This window comes from Nycticebus coucang, chromosome X, assembly GCF_027406575.1.
Source record: "Nycticebus coucang isolate mNycCou1 chromosome X, mNycCou1.pri, whole genome shotgun sequence".
NCBI classification, from domain to species: domain Eukaryota; kingdom Metazoa; phylum Chordata; class Mammalia; order Primates; family Lorisidae; genus Nycticebus; species Nycticebus coucang.
In genome coordinates this window covers 108550706-108557525 of record NC_069804.1, presented here as the reverse complement: position 1 = coordinate 108557525, position 6820 = coordinate 108550706, and positions in this window count along the sequence as shown.

Genomic DNA, 6820 nt, shown 5'->3' with positions numbered 1-6820 from the left:
GCCAAAATCCATGAAACTATGAGAAAGTAACTCATTAACTTGCCAGAAGAGTAAAATCTCAGACTCTTGATAGTTCTTGACATTTTTATCTCATTCTTTTTGTTTTTGTTGCAGATTAATATAAGGGTACACATGATTAGATTATGTTGTTTCCATTTCTTAGGTAAAGATCTAGTTGTAGTTGAACCCTTCACTTACATTGTGCACCTTAGGTGAGAGCACACCAATCCCTTCCCTCCTCCCTTCTCCCCCACATTTGAATTTAATTGTGTCTTTCCCTTGTGTAGGCCTGTAGTTGTTTATCTCTTGGTTTCATATTAGTATTGAGTACATTGGATACTTGCTTTTCCATTCTTATGATACTTTACTAAGAAGATTGTGCTTTAACTCCATCCAGGTAAATACAAATGGCTTCATACTTTCAAGTATACAAATTACTTCATCATCTTGCTTTGTAAAATACAGTGTTTCAAATACTTTGCTACTATAAAAAATGATTCAATAAGTAATCATACTCATATATATTTGGGCACATTGTGTTTCTGTATGACAGAGTTTTTTTTTATAATACAAATGCTTTTTAAGGATATTTAAATGCCAAAAAAGCTGTAATGATTTGCACATCTGTGTACTTCATGAGAATACCCTTTTACTTATACTTAAAAAGTAATATCTTGTTTTAATATTAATTTCCTGATTACTGGTAAGACTGATCTCCTTGTCATGTTTATTGACTGTATTCCTTCTGTAAATTTTCTTTTCTTTCCTTTTTTTTAATTATTGGGGGAATAATTGAGGGTACTGAAGCCAGGTTATACTGCTTGAGTTTGCTGGATGAAGTCCCTCTATTAATAGTGTCCCACAGCCAAGAAGTGTGTCACAGACTGTGGCCCCACAGGCCCCTCTCTCATTCTCTCTTTCCCCTCACCTATGCCTCTACCCCCACCATGTACTATCATCAATTTTCCTCATATCAGAATTGAATACATTGGATTCTTGCTTCTCCATTCTTGTGATGCTTTATTAAGAAGAATGTATTTCACCTCCACATCATACATGATAGATTTTCTTTCAGATAATTTATTTTTATTGAATTATATAAACTCTTCATATAGAGAAACATTTTTATTCCTTTTTTGTATGTTATGAAAATAATAGATTCTATTTATCTCATTTGTCATTGAGGTTTGCTAATGTTGTATAAATCACATAGACATTTTAAAAATTTTGTAGTTAAATTATTCAATCTTTTCTTTTTTTTTCCCCCCCAGTTTTTGGCCAGGGCTAGATTTGAACATGCCACCTCCCGTATGTGGGGTGGGCACCCTATTCCTTTGAGCCACAGGTGCCACCCTCAACCTTTTCTTTTATGGCTTATAGGTTTTCTGCCTTACCTAGAGATGTCTTTGCTATTCTAAATGTATTCACCTATACATAATCCTTATTTCTTCCAGTAATTCTCAATTTTTCCTGTTTTTAAAAACCCATCATTTAATGTAGCAGCCCCCAGCTATGTATCTTCTGTGAATATCTATCATGTGTGGATTTAACTTTGCATTATTATATATTCAAATCTATGCCATTTCCAATCTTTCTAAATCCCATCTGTTACTTTTATACTTTTAATTAATAGTCCATGATTATCAAAAAGTAAAAGTATAATATTGTTTATGAATTTATAAAATATACTTTTATAAGGGTAATGAAAATCATATTTTCCCTTTCACAAATAAATTCAAAAATTGATCCACAGTTTGCTTTGCAATTTTTTTCAAGTGAGCATAATAGAATCCATGGAAGTGAAGATGCTTGCCCAATGTCATATGAAGAATTTTGGATGAGTTTAAAACTCATAGTCCTAGTTATTATGTGCGTGTGTGTGTGTATATATGCATGGGTTTCTTCATTGAGACACATTGACTCTTATTTCAGGCTAAAAAAGGAAAATGTTGATAGAGAAATATGTGTGAAAGCTAAAGAAGAAAGATTTTAATCAAAATGATGTATTTAATCTCTCCACTTCCGTTACCCAGATGGAATCTAAGTCCTTCCTCATTCTCCTGTTTTGGATGAGAACAGCTGCTTATGATGACATAGGCAGTCTTCTCCAGCCTTCTGCTTCAAACAGCAGTTTGTGCTTTCTCTTTAAAATTAGCTGGAACCATTTTAAGCATTTTCCTGTTTCCTCTAGGCATATGCAATACTAGGATAAGCATTAAAACATCTGTCTATCTCAGGATTATTTGAAGTTTTTATACCATTTCTTGATTATTTGGGGGTCAGGAAATTAAGAAGATATGAAGAGAAGTTTATACCTAGATCAGATCAAGAGAGAAAAAAAAAAGAAAAGTGGCTAATGTTTGCAGTGCAGAGGAGGAAGAAAGCACTTGGAGAGAGGCAGGGGTATTTTGTATCAAGGACAGTTTCTCATTGAGAAGGGAAATGCTAGGGCACCATGAAGAGAGCATTCCCGTGCTGTGTTGGTGAAATAATTTCATTATGTTCTGGATTTTCTAGCTGTACTAATTCCTCTACAAACCTTTTTCTGCCCACTCAGCCCCATAGATGCAATTCAAACAGAATTTCCTCCCCTTCTCCTAGATATCTTACCCTGCTTCCCACATGGCCCCACTCAGAAGAGCCTACTATTGTCCTCCATTGCTAAAGTTATTGTGATGCTTGGACCTTTGGAAGTTTCCTCCAGGAAAATTAAAATCACTGGAGACAGACAAGTAAAATAGAGAAGTACAGGAACAGAATATTAGAGAGAGGATTTTAACAATATCAGAGAAGACAAAATGCAAGGCTGCCATTTAGTACAAAAAATAATTCCAAGAGAATAGAATATTCTATCCAGAAAATAGAAAAATAAAAAGCCTTTGAAGACATGTACACACACAGAGATGTGAAAAAAAAGTTACCTAGTTGAAAATAATTTTTTGTGATAGTGAAAATTTATATTTAGTCATTTATTCCTGGAAATCCATGTAACATATACTTACCCTACAGAATAATAATATGCCTCCTTTGTCAATGAGATAAAGTACCTGAATATTGTAGGCCTGGCTAACATTATGTAGATGATGTCATTTGTACTTTCTCATTTTACCTGTAGGTGCTCATTTTCTTCAAACTCTAGGAGTATTCTATATCGTATTCTTATAGTGCCTGGCTCTAATCTGGATAGCAGTTATTCCTCATTATAGATCTAAGGTATTGTGCTCTTACCTAAGAATTGTATGCTTTACAAATTCCTGCTCAGCATTCAAAAGCCAGGCTCTCCATGAAGCCTTACTTAACCTCCTCCCCTCATAGGCAGAGTCATTATCTCCCTGTTCTGAACTCTGCTACAAGTTCTGAGATTATATTTATATACTAACTACATTATATTGTAACTATTTGCCCTCTTCCTATTTGTACTTTTTGGTGGCAGAAGCCCTGTTTATGTATTCATTTATTTATTGTAATCCAAGGACCTCTGACTGTACATGAAAAAGAGTAGAAACTCAGAAACTGTTTAAGGGAAGTGTTATTCATGTTTAGTATTATTGCCTATGGTTTGTGTTTCTTCTTTTGTTTTCATCCCTAAAGATGTTTTAGCCTAAGGACTCTGATCTTGTCATTGCTCAGTTGCTTCCGTGTAGTCTTTATTCCTGGTAAGAGGTATTTTGTAATTTTATTTGAAAATGTCTGAATCTTCTTTCTTTTTTCTTTCTGTTACCCTACTCTTTTCTTTAAGGTCTTACTTTCTGAATTTCTAAGACTATTACACCAACTACTTCATCACTGAATATGTTTTTATATGTTTTTGCTATGACAAATGATAATGCTGCTTTTTCAATTTAAAATAGTTTTATATTATAAACTTCCCACGAATTTTATGGACACCTTCTATATTTATATCTCACATTATAGACCAAAGATTTGAAATTAAATATTTATTGTAAAGATACCTACTGCAATAACATTTTATCTGTGTTGATTTCTGTCATGTGAATTGCAAGATAAACGTCTAATATGATATGCCATTAAATATTTTTACTACATTGAAAAAAATGAAAATATGAGAGTACTTTTCTGATTATGGGATAAGTGAACTGATTTCTGTTTTGGAAGCTAAGAGGGAAAATTTAATTTTAAGAAAAATACTAGTTTTGGAGTTATAAATCACTATCATGACCAACTCTTTCTTATAGCTCTGGTAATAAGGAAGTATAGAAAGTTCTGTTCTATAAATTTTTTGGTGATACTTTCGTATTTACATATGTGTCCCTGATTTTTGAAGTGTGTGGAAATAGAAAGAGTAAGCTTCAAATTCATTTAACTTTTTTTAATGGTAAAATCCTCAGTGGGAAGTTCAACCAAGGATGGCCCTGAGCTACCTTATGTAGTAGGTGATTCCACTTGTACTTTTCCATATCTATTGTGAATGTTCACTATTCTCCCACTCTGATTATCTGATTATTCCAGGGTCTAGCCATCAACTAATTTCCTCTAATTATGGTGCTAGGAGATGATGTGGTAAGGAGTGTTTCTCACAGTGAGATTTGTTGATGCTTTGCATTGGAATTAACTCTAAAGCAATTGTTAAAATGCAGCAATCCAGGTCTAACCCCAAAAGTACTGAAGCAGAAGATCTAAGGATGTGATAAAGAATCTGCCTTAATAATGGTCTCTGAGTGAGTCTGATACAGTTTGTGAACTATAGATACATGGTATTTTCATTCATTAGGTAATAAGGACCTAAATTACTTCATTCCAAAGATACATTTATAGGCACCATAGCCAAAAATGGAGTGGAGATATCTTCTCAATAGTAGATTATCCTGTTCATCATCTCACACATTTCTCCAATCATCTAAAATTTATTTCATTTAATGTTCCTGGAAATCACAGTACTGTGTTAGGCACACAAATTATACTTGTTCATAATGCTCACATACATACTCTCTTAAACCTATAGAAGCTAAAATGATAACTGTGCTCTAATAAAGAGATGGAAGAGTTTTACTCTAATGATCTGCTTGTGGCTGTACTAAATGACTAGTCTCACTATCCAACTTCTTCGAGAAAATGTTGTTAAGGTCAATTAACACAAAAATAATCATTTTGATGGCCTTTACCAATATTGACTGTCTTATTGATAACTACTCTATATAACTGGCAGATTTCTTAAGTTAACTCTGATCATGTTTTTCAATCAATTAGTCCTAGACAGGTCAACAGAGAATTGCATTACTCGAGTTTTAAGAGTGTTTTAAAGATAAGTAGGGTATTTAGTTATTCTGTTAACAAATAATCCAAGTTAAAAATGATACAGAAACAAACTTGATACAAACCTTTGGAGCTTAATTGGTTGTTCATTTATTGAATGAAACTGACTTTAAAAATTGCCTGAGGGCTCTTGCTCCTTCTTGCAGGTACTCCCTTGGCTCATTTTTGTAAAAATAATCACTCAACTCATCTTTGGCTAAGTGTCTTCAAATTTACTAAGAGGGCTTAGATTCTACTTTACTTTAGATAATTATTAAGATTATTAAAGTATATCTCCCTGTATCCTAATAAGCGACATTGGTTAGCTTCACTCTCAGACTTGACAAGGTGTATTAATTAAAAGTTTTTACCACAAAATACATACAAAAAACGTACATGAGTGATTATTTCTGGAAGTTTGCCTGAAAGAACAAATAACAATCCATTCCTCTAGATAATGTTCAAGTTAACTTTGGTTTAAGTTAGACATGGCTTGCCACATTACTTAACCTCATAATGTCCCAAACACATGTAAAATTTCTTTAATGGCACCAGGTTTAGGCATAATAACATAATCTATTTTTATACATTGAGAGAGATTATTAAGCAGCCTGCTGATGTTGGTTATTTTCTATTAAGTTGTTGAGGATATTAATCACTATATTATATACTATAATAATAGACATGACGGGTTACAACCAAAATGTTTCTCTAGTTATATTTCTGAAAATAATTTTAATTCTCTTGAACATTTTTAAAAAAATATTATGTGATATATCTCATGTCACAGATTAGATATCTTTCTGTACTTAATAGAATGTCTTTTTATAACAACCTCACCTCTGGGTTAATCTCATTTTACTAACCTGTCTAATTCCTTCACAATGATTTCCTTATTTACGTACGAAAAGATGTATTGCATTGTTCATATTTGTGTAGACTATCTTAAATATATTTGGTAAAGAAAAAGCATATAAATAAACACAATGATCATAAATCTGATTGTAGAGATGAGCAAGTTTTTTTAATGGTACTAAAATCTTTTGATGTAGAGGAAAAACTGTCATTCAACCACCATAATATCAACTCTCTAGGCACCTAAATAGATCAAATGTGGAGAAGTATTTATTTCTATGACTTTCATGAATCCTCAATGACAAACCAAAGATTACAATAGTGCCTATATTTATATAAAAAATCTTATAGAATAGGAATTAATTATAAGTAAATAAATATTTCGGTATAATGTATCTCTTAAGAAAATTAGCTGAGCTCTTCTCTGAATGAGTTGTGGTTCACTTTGACAAAGTTAATGGTTTAGTTTTCTAACATTCATATTTTGGACATATCTGAAACTTAGCCTAACTAAGTATATATATATATATATATATATATTTCTTTTTTTTTTTTTTTTTTTTTGAGACAGAGTCTCACTATGTCACCCTCAGTAGAGTGCCTTGGCCTCACAGCTTACAGTAACCTGAAATTCTTGGGCTTAAGTGATTCTCTTACCTCATCCTTCCAAGGAGCTGGGACTACAAGTGCCCACCACAATGCCCAGATATTT